The sequence below is a fragment of the Mustela lutreola genome, chromosome 4 (assembly GCF_030435805.1).
Source record: "Mustela lutreola isolate mMusLut2 chromosome 4, mMusLut2.pri, whole genome shotgun sequence".
Classification (NCBI taxonomy): Eukaryota; Metazoa; Chordata; class Mammalia; order Carnivora; family Mustelidae; genus Mustela; species Mustela lutreola.
In genome coordinates, this window is record NC_081293.1 from 164815574 (window position 1) to 164840926 (window position 25353).

At 37.4% G+C, this 25353-nt stretch overlaps 1 protein-coding gene across 4 annotated transcripts in view; it reads right to left on the bottom strand.

Annotated features, from left to right (window-relative positions):
- Positions 1–25353, bottom strand: part of IMMP2L (inner mitochondrial membrane peptidase subunit 2) — an 867031-nt gene that overhangs the window by 827825 nt on the left and 13853 nt on the right. The window contains exon 3 of one of the 4 annotated variants that reach the window (XM_059171592.1): positions 2198–2256. The exons of the other annotated variants lie outside the window; for them this stretch is intronic. The gene's annotated coding sequence lies outside the window, so the exon portion shown is untranslated. The remainder of the gene's footprint in view (positions 1–2197; positions 2257–25353) is intronic. 4 annotated transcript variants of the gene reach the window in all.

Genomic DNA, 25353 nt, shown 5'->3' on the forward strand with positions numbered 1-25353 from the left:
TTGTTCACACCCTCAATGTTTAAAACCTCCATACTGGGGCGCCTGGGTGGCTCAGTGGGTTAAAGCCTCTGCCTTTGGCTCAGGTCATGGTCCCAGGGTCCTGGGATCGAGCCCCGCATCAGGCTCTCTGTTCAGCAGGGGGCCTGCTTCCCCCTCTCTCTCTGCCTGCCTCTCTGCCTACTTGTGATCTCTGTCTGTCAAATAAATAAAAAAATAAAATCTTTAAAAAAAATAAATAATAATAAATAAATAAATAAAACCTCCATACTAATAAGCACCTAACACCTGTTTCCTCTGAGAAATTTTCTTTTAAGCAATGATAATATGCTACTAAACCTATCCCCAGCAAAAAGGAAACAATTTTTATCAGTAACCTCATTCTTCTAGTAACCACGCAAGTCACTTAGGTTCAAAACATTGCTCCTGAGAAAATTGATGCTTAAGTGGTAGGCACACCTGCTTCATTGCTGAACTGAGAATATTTTTAAATAAGCTTTCAGATTCAGTTGAAACCATATTTGCCACCTGCCACATAGCACCTGCAAGGGAAAGTTTTTTGGTGATGCTGACCTCAACCACATAATGACCTATGCCATAAATGCCTCTTTCCTCTCATGACTTGTAATGGCTTGATCATGCATGAATTCATCTAAAATGATTCTTAAACTTGCCTACATTTTAGCCTCTACAAAGTCACCAGTCACTCATCCATAGCAACGAGGTGGATAAATACACCTCAAGTATCCTCATTACAAGGACTATTTAAAAATTGTGTGGGAGGTTTGAAGGTAAGAGGAAAATAATAAATTACAAGGCAGTATCTTATATAAAATGTAATCTTTCAATCATAATAATAAGCTTGCACATTTGGATAACCAAATCAAGATTTTACTTCTAAACTCAAGCCATATATCAAACTATGAACATCAGAGAATGTAAGAACAGGGATCCAAGCAAATCAGACACCCAATTCTCTGCTTCCTCAATATGTGCTTATTGTTCACCTACTAAGCATCTGGGAACTGTGCTAAGGGATGAGTACACAATGCACAAGGTAGGTGTGGTCCTGGGCTACACAGAGCTTACATTTTCATTCCTGCTACCTTATCTACTTTGCTAGACACTATGCTAAGACACCAAAGGTAAAAAGACAAGCCAAAGTCAAGTTCCATCCAAGGGGTACTTGTTACAAGATCATAAGAAATGAGTAGATGACCATGCATGATCAGACTGCCCTCCTCCATGGATCTCTCCAGGAGTTCCTGCTACCAATAACCTCAGTCTACAAACAACCTAAACATGCGAACCCAGGAGGAATCTGGATACATCTAGACAAACCAATGCAAGAGAAAAAATAATAACTAATGAACCAGAATAACTTTTTAAAAGATTTTATTTATTTGAGAAAGAGGAGAGAGAGTACCCACAAGCAGGGCGGGGGAGGTCGGCAGGGGGCAGGGAAGGGGTGGAGAGAGAGGGAGAAGCAGACTCTCCACTGAGCAGGAAGCCCAATGCAGGACTTGATCCCAGGACCCTGAGATCATGACCTGAGCCAAAGGCAGTTGCTTAACCAACTGAGCCAACCAGGTGCCCCTGAAGGAGAACGATTTTGATTCTACTGGAAGCAGATCTAGGAAAGTAATCTATGGAAATCAATTTTTTAAAAAATTCAGGGCCACCATGCTCCTTTCACTTGACAAGTAAACAATCTTATAAAATAGACAATGGATAATCTTCAGAATGTGAACTCCAGCATCAATTCCTTTATCTTTTAACTCATGTGACTTAGCAGTCTCACTCAAAAATTTTCAGAAAGGACAAAACATTAAGAAAAAAAAAAAAGAATAAAGAAAAACTAGCCAAAAATAATAAAGAGGATAAATGAAATGGAGTTAGACATGAAGTGAACCATATTCTGGCAAAGATACCCAATAAAAGTCAACACTAGTAGCCTAGTGAAGATAATGTCCTCCGTCTTGACCTAAAACTGCTGTGCATCTGGATACTAAGAGAGAAGAGATTAAAACTGACATATTTAATTTTAAGTCAGAAATGTTTAAACACAAGTGAATTCCAGGGTTATGCCCTACTACACCTGGTGTTGAGAGAAAACACCATCAGAAAACAACCAGGATATGAAACTTCATGAGTTTTTGGTAAGGACTCCAATTTGCAAATGTACAGCGTTTATGCTCACCTTTATCTCTGCCTCAGAAGGGGAGTCCTCCCTCTGTCTGAGAAGAGGCCAGCTGTGCTCTGCAGGGAGAGTATCAGCAAGGAGGGAAAGTCAGTATAAAATTGGTGGCCTCGGGACACCTGGGTGGCTCAGTTGGTTAAGCAGATGCCTTCGGCTCAGGTCATGATCCCAACGTCCTGGTATCGAGTCCCACATCGGGCTCCTTGCTCCTCAGGGAGCCTGCTTCTCCCTCTGCCTCTGCCTTCCACTCTGTCTGCTTGTGCTCGCTCTCGCTCGCTCTCTCTCTTTCTGACAAATAAATAAATAAAATCTTTAAAAAATAAATAAATAAATAAAATAAAATTGGTGGCCTCTATATCTAACTGGCCTCAGTTCAAATCATGATTCAATCATGTGACTTTGGACGCATAATTTTTTCATCTGAGAAAACGTGCAGGGTGTTTTGGAGGTGTAAAATGTTCACACACGTTGTTCTGTTTAAGTAAGCATCTGTAGGGGACCCTGGGTGGCTCAGTGAGTTAAGCCTCTGCCTTCGGCCCAAGTCACAATCTCAGGGTTCGATCCTAGGATTGACAGGATCTCTCTCTGTCAAATAAATAAATAAAATAAAATAAATAAAAATAATAAATAAAATATTTTTAAAAAATAATAAAAATTTTAAAAATAAAAATAAAAAAAGTAAGCAAGTATGAACAAGAATAATAAAGTCCCATAAAGCTAGTATCTGAATACAGTATTTGCATATTAGAGAACAATGGCTGGATCATCAAATAAAAGGTATTTCTCCAGGTAAAAGCATTAGCCATGTATAAAGAGAGGGGCTAGCAGTAACAAATCGAAAAAGAACATTAGACTTGCATACATACTGATAATTCAGAATTCTAAGATAAGCATTTAGTTTATTTTCAAGTATTTTGCTGTAATAAATAATGCCTCAGTGAGGGAGAAAAAAGAATAGACTTAAGGAAGTTTGATGCATGCAATAAAACCAGTAAAGCTCATCTTACAGTAATGGAACACCTACTAAACAGAGTGATATTTTGTTCTACTTTGAACTCAATTTTCTTCTAGGTTAGGGACTATCATATTTATTGATATTGGCTAATTAACAAGAATTATGGACTGCCAACATCATGGCACTGTCTTAGGTGATCTGAGGGCTTTCTAAAAGCAGAATAAAGGAAAAATTATGACTTAATGCCAAATTGGACCACAGGAATAAGTTCTAAAACAGCCACTGGGGGAAAAAGAAGACGACGATGAAGAAGAAAGAAAGGTGCTGTAATTGGGAAAAAAAAAAATTTTTTTTCAGGAGAAAAAGCATAAAGAAAAAAATGAATTTAAATGTAGAAGGTAGAAGCACCTGGGTGGCTCAGTGGGTTAAGCCTCTGCCTTTGGCTCAGGTCATGATCTCAAGGTCCTGGGATCAGGCCCAGCATCGGGCTCTCTGCTCAGCAGGCAGCCTCTTCCCCCTCTCTCTCTGCTTGCTGTTCTGCCTACTTGTGATCTCTCTCTCTCTCTGTGTCAAATAAATAAATAAAATCTTTAAAAGAAATAAAAAATAAATGTAGAAGGTGGACAATGCTCTGAAGCTAGAACTCCATCACAAGAGGAAAGTTGGAAAGAACTCAAATACATGGAGGCTGATGAATTAATGGGTCAACCAGGAAACTAAAGAAGAATTTAAAAAATTCATGGAAACAAATGAAAATGAAAATATAACTGTTCAAAATCTGTGGGACATGGCTAAGGTGGTCCTGAGAGGAAAGTAAATAGCAATACAACCCTTTATCAAGAAACAAGAAATGTCTCAAGTATACGACCTAACCCTACACCTAAAGGAGCTGGATAAAGAACAGCAAAGAAAGCCTAAATCCAGCAGGAGAAGAGAAATAATAAAGATCAGGGCAGAAATCAATGAAATAGAAACCAAAAGAACAGTAGAACAAATCAATGAAACTAGGAACTGGTTCTTTGAAAGAATCAGTAAGATTGACAAACCCCTGGCCAGACTTATTAAAAGAAAAGAGAAAGAATCCAAATTAATAAAATCATGAATGAAAGAAGAGAGATCACAACGAACACCAAAGAAATACAATTATAAGAAAATACTATGAGCAACTATACACCAGCAAATTTGACAATCTGAAAGAAATGAATGCATTCCTAGAGACATAAAAACTACCAAAACTGAATCAGGAAGAAATAGAAAACCTGAACAGACCCATAACCAGTAAGGAGACTGAAGCATTCATCAAAAAATCTCCCAACAGGGGCACCTGGGTGGCTCAGTGGATTAAGCCACTGCCTTCGGCTCAGATCATGATATTGGTGTCCTGGGATCGAGCCCCACATTGGGCTCTCTGCTCAGCAGGGAGCCTGCTTCCCCCTCTGTCTCTGCCTGCCTCTCTGCCTACTTGTGATCTCTCTCTCTGTCAAATAAAATAAATAAAATAAAAAATCTTTAAAAAAAAAAAAAAATCTCCCAACAAACGAAAGCCCAGGGCCAGATATCTTCCTAGGAGAATTCTACCAAACATTTAAAGAAGAATTAATACCTATTCTTCTGAGGCCAGTATTACCTTGATCCCAAAACCAGACAAAGACCCCATCAAAAAGGAGAATCACAGGGGCACCTGGGTGGCTCAGTGGGTTAAAGCCTCTGCCGTCGGCTCAGGTTATGATCTCGGGGTCCTGGGATCAAGCCCCATGTGGGGCTCTCTGCTCAGCAGGGAGCCTGCTTCCCTCCCTCTCTCTCTCTCTGCTTGCCTCTCTGCTACTTGTGATCTCTGTCAAATAAACAAATAAAATCTTAAAAAAAAAAAAAAAAAGGAGAATCACAGATCAATATCCTTGATAAACGCAGATGCAAAAATTCTCACCAAAATACTAGCCAATAGGATCCAACAGTACATTAAAAGGATTACTCACCACGACCAAGTGGGATTTAGTCCTGGGCTGCAAAGTTGGTTCAACATCCGCAAATCAATTGATGTGATACAATACATTAATAATAAAAAAGAACAAGAGCCATATGATACTCTCAACAGATGCTGAAAAAGCATTTGACAAAGTACAGCATCCTTTCTTGATCAAAACTCTTCAAAGTGTAGGGATAGAGGGTACACACCTCAATATCATCCAAACCATCTATGAAAAAACCCACAGCGAATATCATTCTCAATAGGGAAAAACTGAAAGCTCTTCCCCTAAGGTCAGGAACATCACCACTGCTATTCAACATGGTACTAGAAGTCCTTGCCTCTGCAGGAATGTCCATTATCACCACTGCTATTCAACATAGTACTAGAAGTCCTAGCCTTAACAATCAGACAACAAAAATAAATAAATGGCATCTGAATTGGCAAAGAAGAAATCAAACTCTCACTCTTTGCAGATGATATGATACTTTATGTGGAAAACCCAAAAGACTCCACTCCAAAACTGCTAGAACTCATACAGGACTTCAGTAAAGTGTCAGAATATAAAATCAATGCACAGAAATCAGTTGCATTTCTATACACCAACAGCAAGACAGAAGAAAGAGAAATTAAGAAGTCAATCCCATTTACAATTGTACCCAAAACCATAAGATACCTAGGAATAAACCTAACCAGAGAGACAAAGAATCTGTGCTCAGAAAACTATGAAGTACTTGTGAAAGAAATTGAGGAAGACACAAAGAAATGGAAAAATGTTCCATGCTCATGGATTAGAAGAACAAATATTGTGAAAATGTCTATGCTACATGAAGCAATCTACACATTTAATGCAACCCCTATCAAAATACCATCAACTTTTTTCAAAGAAATGGAACAAATAATCATAAAATTTATATGGAACCAGAAGGAATGTTGAAGAAGAAAGCCAAAGGAATGATAAGAAGAAAGCCAAACCTGTGAAAGCCAAAGGCATCACAATTCTAGACTTCCAGCTCTAATACAAAGCTATAATCATCAAGACAGCATGGTACTGGCACAAAACAGACACGTAGATCAGTGGAATGGAATAGAGAGCCCAGAAATAGACCTTCAACTCTGTGGTCAACTAATCTCTCCACAAAGCAGGAAAGAATGTCCAATGGAAAAAAGACAGTCTCTTCAACAAATGGTGTTAGGAAACTTGGACAGCCATGTAGAAGAATGAAACTGGACCATTTTCTTATACCACACACAAAATTGGATGCAAAATGGATAAAAGACCTCAGTGTGAGATAGGAATCCATTAAAATCCTTGAGAACACAGGCAACAACCTCTTTGACCTCAGCCTTAGCAACTTCTTCCTAGAAACATCACCAAAGGCAAGGGAAGCAAGGGCAAAAATGAACTATTGGAACTTCATCAAGACCAAAAGCTCTTGCACAAAAAAGGAAACAGTCAACAAAACCAAAACAACTGACAGAATGGGAGAAGATATTCACAAATGACATATCAGATAAAGCGCTATTATCCAAAATCTATAAAGAACTTATCAAACTCAACACCCAAAGAACAAATAATCTGATCAAGAAATGGGCAGAGGACATGAACAGACATTTCTGCAAGGAAGACATCCAAATGGCGAAGAGACACATGAAAAAGTGCTCCACATCACCCTTGCATTAGGAAAATACAAATCAAAACCACAATGAGATACCACCTCACACCAGTAAGAATGGCTAAAATTTACAAGTCAGGAAATGATAGATTCCTGCAAGGATGCGGAGAAAGAAGAACCCTCCTACACTATTGGTGAGAATGAAAGCTGGTGCAGTCACTCTGGAAAACAGCATGGAAGTTCCTCAAAAAGTTGAAAATAGAGCAACCCTATAACCCAGCCATTGCACTACTGGGTATTGATCCTAAATATACAAATGTAGTGATCTAAATGGGTACATACACCTGAATGTTTATAGCAGCAATGTCCACAATAGCCAAACTATGGAAAGAACCTAGATGACCATCAACAGATGAATAGATAAAGAAGATGTAGTATATATATACAATGGAATACTATGCAGCCATCAGAAGAAATGAAATCTTCCCATTTGCAATGACATGGATGGAACTAGAGGGTATTATGCTGAGTGAAATAAGTAAATCAGAGAAAGACAATTACCATATGATCTCCCTGATGTGAGGAATTTGAGAGGCAACGTGGGGAGTTTGGGGGATAGGGAAGGAAAAAATGAAACAAGATGGGATCGGGAGGGAGACAAACCATAAGAGACTCTTAATCTCACAAAACAAACTGAGGGTTGCTGGAAGGATGGGGGTATGGAGAGCGTAGTTGGGTTATGGACATCAGGGAGGGTATGTGATATGGTAAGTGCTGGGAAATATGTAAGCCTGATGATTCACAGACATGTACCCCTGGGGCAAATAATACATTATATGTTAATAAAAATAATTAATAATTAAAAAATAAATGTAGAATGTGGGTTTAAGACTGCTAAAATTGCCATTATGTTTAAAATTTGCCATTAAAATATGGGAAATAAAAGAAGGATGAATTATATTTGGTAAATTTCTAGACAAGAGGAAAATATGATTTTGAAAGAAAGGTTCATCACAGCCTCAGATACTAAGATGCAGGCCAGGCCAAGAAACAGCGCATGTTAAGAGAATTGAGGAATAAGACCGGTTTTAATACTTATTTTTTATTTTACTATGTTTTGTCCCTTAGTGATATGGAAACCCCATGACTCCAATATTTTTGAAAACCATATAAAACTAAATCTATAATACCATGGTATTATGAGCCTTTCCAAAAGTTGGTGCAGTCCACTCTAATCCTATAAATTATCTTTATCCTTTAACTCCATATAGATACCATTTGGTCACATTTACAACTAAGGCCCAATCTCAAATTTCAATTATTAAAATGCCACAAATTCTGCAAAACTAGTTTACCATAAAAATTAGCAGGCAAGTGAATAGCTTTCTATAGCATGAGGAAAATCCTACTAAATGATAGCCATTAGCAAGGAGAAGCTTGGTAAGCTTCAACTCTAATAATCACAAAATTTAGATATCAATACTACACTCTTTTTGTTTTTTAGTTTAATAGAAAAGCATAACTTCTGTCATTAAGTAGAAGCTAAAGGCAATGTGGATTTTAAGCTAACAATATGGCAACTTAAATATATGTGTAAATGAAACAGACAAGGTACTCATCCACAATCCAAACAAAATAATTAGAAAATTTTGGACTATTCACCATAAACCTATTTATTCCTGAAACAATAACATTCTGAATTAGCAAAATAACACACTTTCAGCATCAGAATACTTACTGAGTAGCTTTAAAACAAAAACAAAAAACATTATTGGGGCACCTGGGTGGCACAGTGGGTAAGCCTCTGCCTTCAGCTCAGGTCATGGTCTCAGGGTACTGGGATGGAGCCCCACATGGGGCTCTTTGCTCAGCAGGGAACCTGCCTCTCTCTCTGCCTGCCTCTCTGCCTATTTGTGATCTCTCTCCCTATCAAATAAATAAATAAAATCTTTTTTAAAAAACTACATTATTTAGTATTTCACTATGTGTGAAATTGGCTTTTAAAAAATTAATAGCCTACAAAAAGAAAAAAGCATCCTTTTCAGAAAAGAAAATCTCAAAACACTTTAAAAATCTAAACTAAGAAATCGAGTGAAGGGAAATAATGAGAAGAATATAACATTGAGAACCTAAAAAAAAGAAGGGCATAAAGTAAATAAGAAGAATATTGGAAAGTAAGCATCAGGCAATAACATGAGTAATGGGAAAATGTCCCTGAAAACACCAGGTGACACACAGTTCCTGGAGCACAATTACCTGAAGAATCAGCTTTGCTGTTCCTTACCTATCTCGGGATCTCAGATTCTGGCCCATTCTCTCATAACTGCTTCATATTCATTTATCTTAGCTACTATTCACACTAACCCTATTTCTGCCCTATTTCTAAATGGTACAGGGTCTCTAATGGGTTCGAGAGTAAGTGCAATAAGCAATTTTTAAAAAAGAGCATGATTTCAGGGTCTCATGAAAATCCTATTCTGACCTCTACCCTTCATGCCTCAAATAAACTGCTTTCTTTACTGAGCTACAAACGCCTGTACATGAATATAAAACATCAGCTCAAATTCACATTAAGAGATAAGGAGAAAAACACAGCTTTTCCTTTGATTGGGTTTGGGGATGGGAAGTATGAAAGTTTCTCAAAATAACCCAGGCCAACCAGACCCTAAAGGGGCAAAGATGAGAAAGCAAGGTCATTAAAAAAAAAAAAAAAAGTGGGACTGTTAAATACAATGTAACCAGCAAACACCACCAGCCTAGGGATTATTATTACTGTTTACAGAATGATAAAGATAAAAATTAGAAACACTGGCTCCCCCAGCAGGGAAGCATATTAAAGCTCTGATTAGTCTGTCAAAAATAAAACCTGTCCAAATGATCGGAAGCTTTGGAAGGTTGCCCACAGCCCATCTATGGCAGCTGCATGCCCACAGGGAGCTCAAACAAGAGCAGTGCAGGCTCAGTGTTGGATAAAGATGCAAGCCAGATGAGAAGATTTATGCAATTTAAGGTAAAAGCAACAATAACTGAGGCCTTTGGAAGAAGTAACTAGGATCCTTTAAATCTGCAAGCACAAGCATAGGGGGCGGGGTACACACACTTGTTGACATGGCAACAAAGGCCCAGGGGGCAACATAAGTTTAAAAAAAAATAGCAGCCAAGAGGTCAGGGTACCAAGAGGCTCATCCCGTGCAGCCTGGAGATGAAGGCAGATGGAGCACAGCACTTTCTGGACTCAAGTGTCTGCTGCACAGAAAGTCCAGGGATCATAATGAGTCCCTGGTGACAATACAGCATATGGAGCTGAGATGTTACTTAGATTGCTCCCCACACATAAATGCCTTATTTTGATTTTACCTACTTGCCTGTATATTATGAGTAATTTTTTTAAAAGATTTTATTCATTTAACAGACAGAGATCACAAGTAGGCAGAGAGGCAGGCAGAGAGAGAGGAGGAAGCAGGCTCCCTGCTGAGCAGAGAGCCCAATTCAGGGCTGGATCCCAGGATGCTGGGATCATGACCTGAGCTGGAGGCAGAGGCTCTAACCCACAGAGCCACCTAGGTGCCCTGATTATGAGTAACTATTTAAGATACCTGTGAAACTATCAAAATGCAATGCCCTGAAGCTAGGGCTATCTGCCAATCAAAACATTCAAAATTACTCACAGCAGTATGAAATAATGGAAAACAATTTTTCTAAAAGGCTGTAAGCAGGGCACCTTCAGTGAAATATAATGATCCCTACTACATAATTCTAAAAAAGCATGAGAAGTTGGGAAGATAAAGCAACCTAAAATGTCACCAGATTATTATTAACACTATTTTGTACACCTGTTCTTAGATATATGACCAATAAGTGCCAATAGATGTCAAACACAGTAGACATAGCTTTGGTACAAGACTCTTAAAAGGTAAGATATTGGGGCGCCTCGGTGGCTCACTGGGTTAAAGCTGCTGCCTTTGGCTTAGGTCATGATCCTGAAGTCCTGGGGTTGAGCCCCACATTGGGCTCTCTGCTCAGCGGGGAGCCTGCTTCCTCCTCTTCTCTGCCTGCCTCTCTGCCTACTTGTGATCTCTGTCAAACAAATAAAATCTTAAAAAAAATTAAAAGGGGTGCGATATTAGGGCAGAGATGGTCAAATATGAGTGGAACAAAAGGGAGCTATGGTGGCTTCAAAATATTTCGTCAAATTCCTTGACAGGCCTCTTTCAAAATCCCCATCTTCTTTAGGGTGGGTGGGACTTAGTGACCAGGTTCTAGCAAAGAGGTGGCATAAATGATGCTGTATGATTTGTGAGGTCAGTTATAAAAAAGGAATGCTACCTTCCAGCTCTCTCTCCTCATCACTACCTCTAGGCAAGCCAACACCACATCCAGAGAACAGCGAGCCACAGGAGAGGCCCAGCTGGAAAGGAACTGAGGCCTCCCTCTCCCCAGATATCCAGCACTACCCTGGCCAGCTATGCAGGTGGGCCAACTGCAGGCCCGGTCCTCCTGCCTCAGGCCTTCACATGACTGTGGCTTAGGTTGAAATCTTAACTTCAACCATAAGGGAGACCCTGAATCGGAACTGCAGAGGTGAACTACTCCTAAATCACCGACCCGGGGAAATGTTGAGAGATGATACGTGCTGTAAGCCACGGCACTTGGGGATAACTTGTTTGGCAGACACACTTATTAAAATAGTAAACCCAGAAATAGATCCAAAGACACAAAGAAACATGTTATATGATGAGGATATTAATATTGACGGGTTTGAGTTAACAAATCATGTTGAAATAACCAGGCACAACTTGAAGAAGGGGAAAAAAAAATCAAAGGGGATATTTAATTAACTCATTACAGAAAAAAAAAACCCACATAACCTAAAGATTAATATAAAAAATAAAAATATACACATAAAACTAATAAAGGAAAATAAAGGCAAACAGTCTTTTAGGGGTGGAAAGACGCATTTCTAAAACCTTTTACAAAACCCAAAAAAACATAAAAGAAGAACACTGACAGGTCTGACTACATAAAAATCAAAACATACCACAAACAAGGTTAAAAGATAATCAGCATGATATAAAAAGCTGCAATATGTATTAATCCTCAAAGTGTCTAAAATTATACAGTTCTTACAAATTATAAGAAAAAAGACAAACATTCTGAGTGAAAAGTAAGCAAACTACATGAAAGGCATTTCACTGAAAGCAAAATACGGATATTTTATAGTGATATAAAAAGTTTATACAGATATAAAAAGATGTTTAAACACACTAATAATAAAACAAATAGAAGTAAAAATCACATTTTTAATCTATCAAGCTGACAAAGATATAGAGAACTAAAAGCATCCAGGGTGTGAAAATACAACTTCTCATGTTCTCTTGGTAGTGCAAACAGGTAGAATCTTTCCTGAATGTAACATGACAATGTGCACCAACATGTTACATGAACGCACCCCTCTGTGCAGGTTTTGGGTATAAAGATATGACCATGGATTTTCAGTGCTCCGTTACTACTAACAGTGAACCTGAAAACAATTTAAGATCCCGTGAATACATAAGTAGACTATGACATGCATGAAGTAGAATCATTTATAATCATTAAAAAGTATATTGTATACCTATATTGCTTGACATTCACTTTTGAAAAAAAAACTGGAAAACTCTAAGTATAATAAGAACTTGTTTATTTGAAATTTTATACACACATAGAGCATCATCATCATCATAATTTGGAAAGAAGTCATGTGACCAAGAATATGAACCAAAATCATGACAGGAGTGTTTATTGGTAGTCAAGGGATTTTCCCTTTCTTTGTTGTATTTTTCTGTATTATTTAAATTTTCAATAATGGGTACATATTATCTTTACAAACTAAAGCAAATTAGCATTAGTCTTTTCTGCTACAACAGATAATTCTTCAGTGTAAATTAGCTCATATGTAGGAAAATGGCATCAGTTGTATTGGCTCATATGTAATTATCCCCAGCACATCAGGAGCAAGTTTTCTCACACTTAATGGGAAAATTGCATTTAGTGGTTTCAAGACTTCCACTGTGTATGTTAAGCTACCTGAGGAAGCTGAGAGTGCAGATGAAGAAATGCACAATATTGCAGAATTAAATATCTTTCAAGAATGCAAACGTGGCATTAATAGAGAAATGTCTATATTATTCTGAGTAAAATGCAAAGAGGTAGAAAAAACATTCCATAAGTTAAAAAAAAAAAAAAAGAAAGAAAGAAAGAAAGGGAAATGAAATGTTAAACTTTATTTTGCTTCAGCCATAGTTTCTAATGAAAGATTTGAAACACAGGGCAAAACAATTTCAATATTCATGATTTATACCATATACTTTTATTGCATGTTACACATATAAAGAAAAAGAAATGGCCTTTGTTCCACTATCTACTTAAAATCTAAACAAGACAGAGAATTAAACAGGCATCAACTATGGAAGAGTCAGTAATCCAATTAACTCCCCCCACCCCCACCCCAGTGGCACAAACAGGAGGGATATTTCTTTCTTTCTCATATAAAAGAATTCCAGAGGCAGGCAGTTCATTCTGACCCTGTACTGTCCATCAGGGAAGTTCACCCATCATCATTCCTTTTTTTAAAAAGAAAAAACACCTTATTGCAGTGTAAGTGACATACAAAAACTGCACCTATTTAATGGATATTCCTTAAGAAGTTTGGAGACACCATCAGCACAATATATTCCACAAACATACCTGACAACTGCAAAAGTTTCCTCCCACCCTCTTTTAATCCCATTAAGTTTAAATACAGTATTCAATTATATATCCTCAGCCAAGAGGGAAGGAAGGAGAAATGTAAACAGTGAGGGAAGCAGCTCTCAAACTGTTTTAGATACACTGTAGCAATGACCAGAGGAATTAAGGAGTTAGCAGGAAAACAAGGTGCGGTGGGAAAGAAGAGATATAAACACACACAGGGAAGTCAAGAAAAAAATCCTCTAGAGACCTAAAAGCAAAGATAACCCAGAGGAGACAAGTATTTCTAGTATCTGGATCTTAGCTTCTAATACGATTCCTCACTATAAGGAACTCAAGCTCTTCACAGAAAGAGTTCACTCCAGGGCTGGGCCTGGGAAGGTACAAGATGAGCCTGGAACATTCTGTTACACCACTAAGTAAAGAGGTGCTCAGAAAAATGATGGAAGAACAGCAGGACCCAGGAGCCGGCCTGAAGGGTAGGAAAATTTGATCACTAAATAACTAACATCAGTAATAATTATAAACTACAAGAAAGTACCTTTGGATTTGCTTATTTTCTGAAATTGGTAGTATTATAGAACTGGGTATTTAGCCTCAAAAGGTAAATTATGTAATGCGAATTTTATTTAGTATAAGTAATACCGTGAAAGTCTTTAAAAAACTGCTAAGTTTAATAAAATGCAAAATATTATCTTAAAATAAGTTTCCTTTGTGATCACCTCACATATATGTTAGAAATGAAGCTAGTTCCCTTGCAGGTACAAAAAAAAATTTCATTTCATAAATCATCCATCTATATAATTTCCAAAAGTATAATTATTGAGATGTGTAAAGAAGGCTTTCCACTATTCTTTGATTTTATATCTGCATGTCCAGCTGTTACATGACTATGAGATGCAGTGGTAAAATACAAAGGTGTGAATTCGAACTATTTTAAATGCACATTTTATTATCATTAGTCCTAGTATACAATGGTCAGGCCCCTGTGGTTTGTTAAGAAACAGCTGGTGTTGAAATTATCTAAGCGTACAGAGCACCAGAAAGAGCAGAGAAGTGATCATCAAAAAGAGCGAGAGAGAATTAAGTTGGCATTTCTTCCTTTGGTATTTCTTTTACGTCAATAAACATTTGGGTACCTGCTATGTACAAGGCATTATGCCAGTTTCTATACAGAAAGAATGAAGATATAACTGTGTATCTATATAGATATTGAACATTAAACATTGTTCTTTTGAATTAATCTAGCCTTGTGATAAGGTTACCAGGGCCATAAAACTAAAATGAAGAAAGATAGGTTTTATAAAAGAGATAGGCTGTTGGGGATGTTATAGAAAGACAAACTACACAGTATTCTATAATCTCTGGTCCTTCTACTGTCAGAAAATGATTCTATCATCCAAATGGCTGCCCCAAGGTCAACACAGTAGTTAGCCAAACTGCCCTCTACTGAAAAAAAAAAAAAAAAAAACCACAAATCACAACTTCCTCCTGCTTGAAATCCTTCGGTAACTCTCCAGATCCTACAGCACAAGATCAAGCTCCTTACATTTAGCATCCACTTATCTTTCATTAGCACATCATGCTCCACACCCAACGACATGCAATTCCTACAAAGTACCCTGTTTTACTTGTTTCTGGGCCCTTATATATGTTCTCCTCTGTCTTCATCAATCATCCCACCTCCTTTTGTCTTGGCCAACTCTTTTGTTTTCTTCTTCGTCGTCGTTGTCTTCTTTTTCTTCTTATTCTTCTTTTATATTTTTTTAAAGTAAGCCCTATGCCCAATGTGGGGCTTGAAAACTCATAACCCTGAGATCAAGAGTCCCAGGCTCTACTGACTGAGCCAGCCAGACACTCCTGCCTTGGCCAACTCTTACTGACCCTTCAGGTCTGTTTAGATGTCACCCATCAGGAAGTCTGCCCTGAGTCTCCAAGTCTGAATTAGATGCCCCTCTTATGTGCTCCCATAAAATCCTATGCGTCCTCTATCACAGCATTTACCAAACCTGATAGTCTCATCCTTACCTCTGATCAGCTCTGAGTTTTGTGATGGCCTCTTGTTCACTACCAGATCTCAGCACCTTGCACTGAAATGTTTGATGTTCAATACAGTTTTATTGAAAAAAATCAATAAATGAGTTCCAATCGTTACTGAAAATAATTTTTAACATGCTTTCCTGTCCATACAGACTATCTGCACTATATTCAGGACATGATGGATGTGGTGGAGGCACAGACTGAGAGAAAGGCATTGCCTAACCACATGCAACAAACTGTATGTGTGTGTGTGTGCTGGGTTGGTGCACACGGGTGAGCGTGTTCATGTGTCTGATGACCCTGTCTCTCATCTGATAAGCTTTACTTGACAGTTGAAAATACTTACTGGGAAACTGTTTCTTTTTAAATTAGTATATTTAGGTATGTGTATGTTTATGTATACTGAACTTCAAGAGGTTGATTTGGGGGTACTTTTCTTCAATAAATCATAGCACAGCACTCATGTCCAAAGGCAATAAAGAGGGGTAACAAAGGTCAAGTAATTTTTCACAACCTATTCAACTGTAAGACATCAAGAATTCTTTTTTCTTTTTTTTTTTTAAGATTATTTTTTTACTTATTTGACAGACAGAGATCACAAGTAGGCAGAGAGGCAGGCAGAGAGAGAGGAAGGGAAGCAGGCTCCCTGCTGAGCAGAGAGCCCAATATAGGGCTCAATCCCAGGACCCTGGGATCATGACCTGAGCTGAAGGCAGAGGCTTTAACCCACTGAGCCACCCAGGTGCCCCAAGAATTCTTCTTTCAATTGAAAGGTCACTTTTAGGAAGTGTTTAGCATGTTATTCCTTAAAAGCAATGTTTTACAGTCCAAACTCTATGGTGGCCCTAAGGGTTCCCTAGAGGCACAAGGGACAAAGGGACCAGGCACAAAGTAACCTAAACTCCGAGTCCTGATTTCCTTCTTCAGTCAAAATCACACATTTCTATCTTTTGGTTTTTTAAATAACAGAATTCCAAAAAAAGATTTTCTCTGAAGGATTCACTACATAAAAAAATAAGAAAAGGAAGTTAAAAACCACTACCTTAAAAAATAGATGTGGATTGAGACTCAAACTATATAAGCCAAGCCCTAATGTTTTTCATATTTCTTATTTAAATTCATCTCCGTCAGGTTTATAAGCCCTTATTTATAGCACTAAAAGGAGAAACAGCATTTGAATGCAGAGATATCCAGGTAGAGTGAAAACATGGGTTTTGAGAAGTGTATTTATTCTCTAATGCAGCTATAAGATTATTTATCTTGTAATGTTTAATGGCATTGTTTATGTACCAAGTTTCAAGTTAATGATTCATAACACAGAATACCCAAATAATATAATGAACAACAGAAAAGCCCACTGTAAATGCTAGCTACAGCTCTGTTTTATGTTCAATAGATGAATATCCCACCCCACTTTAATAATTTCTTAGTAGAAATGTCAACTTAAATAGGAAATTTCACCAAACTCACCCTTAAGTAGCAATTTTAACTATATTGCCAACAAAGAAAAAAAAAGGGGGGGGGGGATAATTGAAACCAGGGATTGCTTGATATTGCAACATTTAGAAGACCTCTCAGAACATCAGGAGGGAGAACTCTATCTGCTGGTAAATGCACTCGGGAGTGATAAGCAGAAATGGGAGCCTCTAAACGGATACCTTCAGCCATCCTCTGCACCATGTCATTGGAATTATGGAATGGTATTCAACTACAAGTCAGGTAAATACTGGAAAACTCTCAGCTCTGTAACTTCCTAAGTTATGTGAATCCAAATCTTTTCTTGTTTTTTAAGATTTTATTTATTTATTTGACAGAGAGAGATCACAAGTAGGCAGAGAGACAGGCAAAGCAAGAGAAGCAGGCTCCCTGCTGAGCAGAGAGCCCGATGCAGGGCTCGATCTCAGGACCCTGAGATCATGACCCAAGCCAAAGGCAGAGGCTTAACCTGCTGAGCCACCCAGGCGCCCGAGGTGAATCCAAATCTTTAGAGCTAAACACATATAATTATGCCTAAGATCTAATGAGCTGAGAAGCAACCAACCTAATTTTCATCTCTTCCAAGAAGTCTTAGATGAGTACTCTAAACCCCAACACTGTCACCCACCCCCAAACTCCTCTGGTATATGTTAGCCAAACCCTCATTTGGCACCTAGTATTATTAGTTATCTTTTTATAGTTATGTCCATTTTCCCCAACTACACTGGAAGCCCCTAAAGGGTAAGTACCATGTCTCAGTCCTCTCTATAAACCCTAAAGGTCTTAGCATTTGCAGGTGTGAAGTAAACTTTTCTTGAATGTTTGCTTAATTTTAGATATGGTTTATATTACCACCCACTTGTAATCTTGCTGGAGAGACAGTGTGGTATGACTGTGTCAGATACTCCATTCCTTTAAATACCAGTGAGAAACCTGAGAGAGGAACTGGGTGGCCAGAGCGGCCTTTTGGGAGCCACCCAACCATCTGATACAGTACCTCCCTGTATGTGTTACTCTCAAAGAACCAAGCGCCCATCTTATTCTAGAGCCAAGTTGTTAATTTTCTTTCCATGCCCAGTACCAAATGAGAGATCAGAAAACTTGGATTCAGGTCCTAGCCATGTCAATAGCACAGCAATTCATTTCATCTATTTCAGTAAGACCACCTGTAAGGTTCTTTGCTTCAACCATCTGTGATTCTGAGTCTAACATCAGGCCTTTACCTTTCATATCAGAAATCCATGGAATGGCCTCTTTTCCCCACTACTAAAATTACCCCTCTTCCATTCTACACCCCATCATCATCATCATCATCATCATCACTCCCTGCTCCAAGATCATTTCTGACTTCTGCTGCAAGGTTAGTATTTGTCATGAAATCACGTTCACTTCTAATGATGACATGGTTAAATTTCTTGACTGATTTTCATACCTGTGCTCATTTAACAAACACGTGTCACATGGCTGGTTGGATAATACAAGATAAGCTACACACTTGGGGAAACTTCTAATATATTTCTGCTTTCAGCAGCAAAGAGAAGTATAACCCCATTTGTAAATAAGCACAAATAATAATAAATAAAATTATTTTCATACGGGTCACCAAATAGGTTACTATCAGCATAATAGTTCAGTGGCCCTGAGAATAATTCCCTCATCTTTCCAATTTTGTATCAAAGTTAATTTTATTGTTTCATCAACATCAAATGATATTAGGGAACATCACAATGATTGTTATGGTAAATGGCTCAGAAAGAAAATTTAGTAATGATTTTGATATATTTTAGGAAGTATATGAGCTAGATAAAAATACATGAGCCATACAGAAATTCAAAGCAATTTAAATTAATATCTATCAGTTTTGAATAATGAAGTTTTTCAGAATCTAGTACACCTTTGTTTGGCAAAAAACTAATAAGCATATCATTCAGGGCCCTTCCCCTTTCCCAAGCCAAGTAATTGGTTATCCAATTAATTACAAAGAAAAGTGGCAAATTCACCTCTTCAGATGTGTCTATTAAAAAGAGCCATTAAAAAAATCACAGATGAAAGGTCAGTTTAAAAGTGAGATAGACATAACAGAATCCCCCAGACAATATTTAAAATACTATTTTTCCTTGGCCAAAATTATACCAACATTTTGCTATACTTTGGGTGCTAACTTCAGTACAAACATTAAACAGTCACAAAAAATTTTTTAACTAACAGTGCAATGAGGTTTTGTTTCATTTTTAATAAGAATGGAGTGATTGGAAGCCACTCTCAAAATCAGTCAGAAATACTCTTCCACAAATTATTATCAGATCTGTAAACTCTAAAAGAAGCATTAATTGGAAACAGAAAGAAAAACTGTAAGAAACAATTTGACTTTGAAACCAATGGGGAAAAAATTTCATTCCAGTAAAGAATATTCACTTGTGGTATCTAATTATAGTGTAGCACTATAATAATACTAAAATAAAAATTTTTGTTAACCTATTTTGTTACCTCAATTAATCTCATACATAAACCTATTTTATCCCTTTTTCAAAGACATAAACTAATGCTCACAGTGTACAAGTCTTGCTAAAGTCACACACACAGTAAACAGCAAAGCTAAATCCACATTATTTAACCCCAAGGCCTGGCATTTAAGCACTATGCTCCCTGCCTCCCACTTAGCTGCCACCCCCAGTAAGTGTTTACCACTCCCAATAAACATAACAAGAGTTATTTATTTCACAACCACTGAATACACAATTAGTTCAATCCACTATATAAAAGGTAAGTGCTCAAGTCTCATTAATTTCTAATAAATTTCCAAATGGAAAAGGGGTACTAAAGGGAGAAAAGTACAAATCTTTATCTCCAACATCAATTAATAGAAAGACATCACTAGAGTTGTCTGTCAACCTAACAAGTACTGAAAACTCTTATTATCCTGCTATCTATTCAGCCCTCTGAATCGGCTCTCAGAATCTAAAATTTCACTGTTTAAAGAAAAGAAAGCTGGAAGATATGTGTATTCCAAAACAATGTACTCTTTTGCAATTTCCCTTCTATATTTATTACCCAGATCTTTAAACATTCAACTAGGAGCTAAACCAATTCAACAGCATATATAAAATATAAAATTGGAAATGCCACAAAATCAACATGACCTTTAAAGTGTAACATTTTCCACAATCATTTACTTAATAGTAGAAAAACATTTTATAGTGTTTAAAGCATAGTCTTCATGTGTAATATTTTCAGCAAACATAAAAGCAAATACAGAACAAAGTACTTAAAAATCAACCACATTTTTTAAACAAAAACTGCAATTAATTTTAAGCCACCACTTTTTCTGCAGTAGTTACATTATCAAACATTCATAACCATATTGGTATGCTTCACTTTTAAAATACAGAGCTGACAGAACCGTCACCCAAGCCCAGTCACTTTCTATAATTTGTAAGGCCGACCAGTATGACTGATTTTCCCCTAATTCAGCCATATCAGTTTACTTGAGAACTAAAATAAACCTCAGAACAAGGGCCAAGATGAGCCCTCTCTGTAAGGCAACAGGACCACCTTGATTAATTCCAAGGCACTGATCTCAACATAATGTTTCTAACCAACCAGACTCCTCAGTCAAAGATACTGAAAGCAAAGATAATAATTCGGTAGTCAATATTACCATAAAATTAAATTTTATGTAAGAGCAAATCTAGTCTTCTATCTTCAGATCCAATCATATATTTGTTAAAAGTAAAAGATATGCAAATAGATGCTAATGGGATGGCAAACTTTCCCCAAGAGAGAATCACACTTGAGATAAATCACCACTCTCACAATTTTAATTCCATAAGTAGCAATCGTTGAGAATATATCTTTCCCCTTTGACTACTTTGATTAAGTAGTTTCAGCAGAAGCTGATCAGAAAACACTTTTTCTCAGATTTTTTTTTTTTTCCCTGCACCACTACTACCAGGAGATTAAAATTAGCAAGACAGATGAAGTCAGAATGCCCATCATCCCCATGTACTGCCTTCAACACCTGAAAATTAGGAAGAAAAAGAGATCAAGGAAACAAACAGAGCAATCTAATGCCTGGCTACAGGACAAATTCTATCTTTAAAATTGAGTATGTTTCTATCAACTCTATGAATTCAGGTCTTTAATGAAAAGGTGATAGCATGCAGAGAAAAAACAGTGCCATATCAGCCAAGCAACTAAATTAGATACCTCACCTTTCACAGAGAAAATCAATAAGGCCCAATGAATTTATACTGCACTGATTTATTTAGGGAAAAACTCTGAAATACAATGTCTTTAGCTTTTTGTATACTAAACATATTCTGCTCCATTGGCTAGAAGCAATATAAAAAAAGATGGCCTCTGGCGCAGAGGGCAACTCTGCCCTCTGTAAGAGAGAAGCAGAACAAGATGAAAGAAAAGGAGCTGGGTAGGAGGGATTTTCCAGTCGACATACGTAAAAATAATGGTTTTTTACAGGGAAAGGAATGTAAGGAAATAATCAGCTTTGGTAGAAAAGAATTCTCAGAAGGACTAAAGGAGCCCTGAAAGTGGTTTACACCCCCAAAAAAACAAGGGTGAGACAAACTTAAGTAGGAAAAATGTGAGTCAACATTCAAAGAAAAGCATGTGATGGGATTCTGTCCCAGCACCTTCCCTCGCTACACCTTCACTTGTGCTACTCCTTCAGCCTAGACTTTCCTTCCAACCTCTCCACTCACTTAATGCCACAGTCTCCTAATACAAGTGTAGAATCTATTTTGTGAAGTCACAGGCAATTTCCAACCTCTTACACTCCACCCTATCACACCCAAAGCTTTGTTTATATCTCACTGTGGACACTTAGATTATATTCTGAATCACACCCATTTATTTTACATATTCATCTTCCCCACCACTATACCTAGGGGTTCTCATGGAGGGGTGGATAGGTTATCTTTTTTAAATTGTGGTAAAATTTACCGTATTAACTGTTCTTAAGTGTACAGTTCAGTAGTGATAAATACAGTCACATTATTGTGCAACCAATCTCCAGAACTTTTCATCTTATAAAACCGAAACTCTGTACCCATTAAACTCCTTATTCCTCCCTACCCCCAACTCCTGAAAACCATCATTCTACTTTCTACGAATCTGACTATTCTATGTACCCCATATAAATGGAATCATACAGTATTTGTTTTCTTGTGAATGGCTTATTTCACTTAGTTAATGTCATCAAGGATCAACCATTTTGTAGCATTTCAGAATCTCCTTCCTTTTTAAGGCTGAATAATATTCCATTATATGTATATACCACAGTTTCTTTCTCCATTCAACTAACCGTGGACACCTGGGTTGCTTCCAACTTTTGGCTATTGTAATTAATGCTGCTACGAACACGGTCTTTGAGACTCTGCTTTCAATTTTTTTTTTTTTTTTTAAAGATTTATTTGTTTGAGAGACAGAAAGCATGAGCAGGAGAGACAGAGGGAGAGGGACAGAATCTCAAGCAGAGTCTGTGCATGGAGCCTGATCCGGGGCTCAATCCCAGGACCCTGAGATCATGACCTGACCAAAACCAAGTGGTGGTCACTTAACCGACTATGCTACCCAGGGACCCCCACTTTCAATCCTTTTGATATATTTGCAAAAGTGGAACTGCTAGATCATATGAGAGGTCTATTTTCAATTTTTTAAGGAATTGCCATACTGTTTTCCATAGTGTCTATACCATTTTACATTCTTATAAAGAGTGCACAAGAGTTACAATTTCTCCACATCCTCACCAATACTTTTTAATAGCAGCTAGCCTAATGAGTGGGCATTCATAGTGTCTCATTGTGGTTTTCATTTGCATCTTCCTAATGATTAGTGACACTGGGCACATTATCATGTTTTTATCAGCCATTTATATATCTTCTTTGGAGAAATATCTACTTAAATCTTTTGTTCATTTTTTTTTAAAGATTTTTTTCTTTATTTATCTGACAGAAATCACAAGTAGGCAGAGAGGCAGGCAGAGAGAGAGGAGGAAGCAGGCTCCCTGCAGAGCAGAGAGCCCGATGTGGGGCTCGATCCCAGGACCCTGGGATCATGACCTGAGCCGAAGGCAGAGGCTTAACCCACTGAGCCACCCAGGTGCCCTTTTGTTCATTTTTTAATTAGGTTATTCTGTTGTTGTTGTTGAGTTCTAGGAGTTTTTATGTACTCCGAATATTAATCCCTTATCAAATAACCTCCTATCAAATGAACCACTAAGTTTTTTTTTTTTTTTTTAAAGATTTTTATTTATTTATTTGACAGAGAGAAATCACAAGTAGATGGAGAGGCAGGCAGAGAGAGAGAGAGGGAAGCAGGCTCTCCGCTGAGCAGAGAGCCCGATGCGGGACTCAATCCCAGGACTCCGAGATCATGACCTGAGCCGAAGGCAGCGGCTTAACCCACTGAGCCACCCAGGCGCCCTAAGTTTTTTTTTTTTAATTTACCTTTCTATTCCCTAATTTTCCAGAGTAGATTATATGTAATACAGAAATACATGTTGAGTTGAATGTGTGTCTTCTTTTTAAAAAAAAATTTTGTATAATGTAAAATTCAAAATATACAAAAAGGGGTATACAATAGAAAATAAGACACTCCCATCCCTGTTCTCCTGCCACCCACTGGAGGCATTTTCCTCTTTCTAATAATTCCCTCCAGAGAAATTCTGTGCATATACAAGAAAATATGTATCTTAATTTATTTTCCTCCAAAATATTAACCACCATTATTCACTGTTCTGCACCTTTTTTTGACTTACCAATTATTCCATTTCAGCATAAACTGCCTTATTAACAACTACTACATATCTACTAAATGTCCCATAATTTGTTTGTCCAATCCCCCAAGAATGGGAACTTCAGTTGTTTTTTATTCCTGCAAAGACTATCTCTAAATATATATTATTTCATCCAAGTACAAGACCTGTAGAATAAATTCTAATAAGAAATCAAATGATATGTGTATTTTAAGTTTTGATAACTATTTCCAAATTGGTCTCAATGAAACCTGCAAAAATCCCATTAGCAATGATGACCCTGCCTATTTCTCTATACCCTCAATAGCACATCATGTTCTCAATTTTTTTGTTTCTTTGCCAGTCTGACAGACTACTAAGTTGAATATTTGTGTCATTCACAATCCAACCTCAATCTACATGTCCCATGGACTTTTACTGTAGTCAAATAGTTTCTCGTTGGCTCTAAATTTAGGAAGAAGGTCCTTCCTCTATGTCTTTGTTCAAACCATATCTTTTATGTTGAATGTTCTTTCTTCCTTCAAAGGTTAGTTCCAGATGATCTCTCTGCTCTTTCCACAAACACAAAACCACAGACTGATGCAAGAACTATTTAGTGTGAGTCTCTTATATTATATAAAAGCAAATGAATTTTGTGCTATGGGAGATCAGAGCAAGGAAAAGTCAACCTAGAACAGACAGTGGCCTCAATAACTTTAAGCTATATTGGCATACCTGGATTTACTGTGCTACTCTTTATCATTCTTCAAAGATACTGCTTTTTTTTTTTTTTAACAGATTGAAGGTTTGTAGCAGCCTTGCATCAGGCATATCAGTGTCATTTCTTCAACAGCATTTGCTCACTTTACATCTCTGTATCCCATTTTGGTAATTCTCACAATATTCTCACAAACTTTTTCACTATTATTATATTTATTATGGTGATCTGTGATCAGTGATCCTTGATGTTACTATTGTAATTGCCTTGGAGCAATTACAAGCAATTTGGAGCAAGCACGACAAATCATGCCCAGAAAAGACAGTGAATTTAACCAATAAACGTGTGTGTTCTGACAGCAGATGTGGTGGAAATAGCACTTTGTCATGTGTTTGGCCGTATAATATATTTTGAAGATAAAAAAGAACTCTAAATCAGTAGAGATATAAAAAAATAAGGTTGCTATATAATAAAAATGTTAATAATAAAGGACATGACTATAAAGAGTTTTATCTTGAGGGGCGTCTAGGTGGCTCAGTTGGTTAAGCAACTGCCTTCAGCTCAGGTCATGATCCTGGAGTTCCAGGATCAAGTCCCACATGGGGCTTCCCTGCTCAGTGGGGAGTCTGCTTCTCCTCTGACCTCTCCCTCCTCATGGGCACTCTCTCTCCCAGTCTCCCTCTCTCAAATAATTAAATAAATAAATCTTTTTTGAAAAAATAAATAAGAATAAGAGCTTTATCTTGAACTAAACAACATTGACATTCTCAAACTCGGAAGTGTAGAGTTTTCTCTAGCCATAATGCATGAGTATGTCACTGACCACTCCTCTAAGTATTCTAAACTAGAAGGACACCTTGAAACTAGAATTGTATTTAATATATCACTTGCCTCAAGATTTCAAC